The following is a 1,056-nucleotide window of genomic DNA, read 5'->3' on the forward strand; positions in this document are numbered from 1 at the left end:
TATATATATATATTTTATTTTTTATTTTTTTTTATTTTTTTTTATTTTTTTTCTTTTTTTTTTCTTTGAGATCGATTGAGATCCCTTCCAATAAGTTTAATTAGTCATGTATTATTCAATGGTTAACTAAGATTATGTCACATCATTTATTTAAAATCAATGGCTGTTATTTATTTGATACTAAAAATACAAACAATAATAGCTTAAGTCATTCCCGGCCCCTAAAAGTTGTCCACATAATTCGCTTAAACACTTTAACTAAAACTTATACCTATTGAACACCTATACCCTTTAAAATTAATGCTTATTTGACATTTTTTTTACAATCAGCTCAAAATATTAGATATGTAATACACTCGTTGTGACATGACAAATTGATAAATAAAATGATGACATGTGCCATTTAAATCTAAAAATGTATTCAAAAAAATAACTATTTCAGTCTATTTAACTAACTAAAAAATTAAAAAAGAATTTTCTAAAAAAAAACCACCTACACACCACGCCATCCCTTTCACCGGCTAAAAGTTAATTTCCCTTTCAACCGAATAGCATAAAAAATTTTCACTCATTTCCTTCATTTTCTTTCCATTACTAATCATTTATTATAATTACAAGAAAAATAATAACTTTTACCGGAAAAAAATTAATTCCTATTATCTTCATCTGGAAAAATAGAGTTATATCGATATATTTGAGACTTAGAGCCTGTTTGGATGGGCTTTTAAGCTGGTCAAACTGGCTTAAAAGCCAGTTTTTAACTTATTAGAGTGTTTGACAATTATCAAAGTGACTTATTTTAAGTCAAAAATGACTTATTTTAAGCCAAAAACTAAAAGCTAGGTGAGGGGTGTTTTTTTTTTTTTAACTTAAAAGCCCTTTTATGTTGACCAAGTATATTACCTTTTTGCCCTTAATTCTTTTATACAATTCCCAAATTGTCCATATTGAATTAACCCTAACAACTTCTTCTTCTTCTTCTTCTTGTTATTTTGTTTATTATTATTATTATTATTCTTATTATTATTATTATATTATTATTATTCTTATTATTAT

The sequence above is a fragment of the Solanum tuberosum genome, unplaced genomic scaffold (assembly GCF_000226075.1).
Source record: "Solanum tuberosum cultivar DM 1-3 516 R44 unplaced genomic scaffold, SolTub_3.0 scf00280, whole genome shotgun sequence".
NCBI classification, from domain to species: domain Eukaryota; kingdom Viridiplantae; phylum Streptophyta; class Magnoliopsida; order Solanales; family Solanaceae; genus Solanum; species Solanum tuberosum.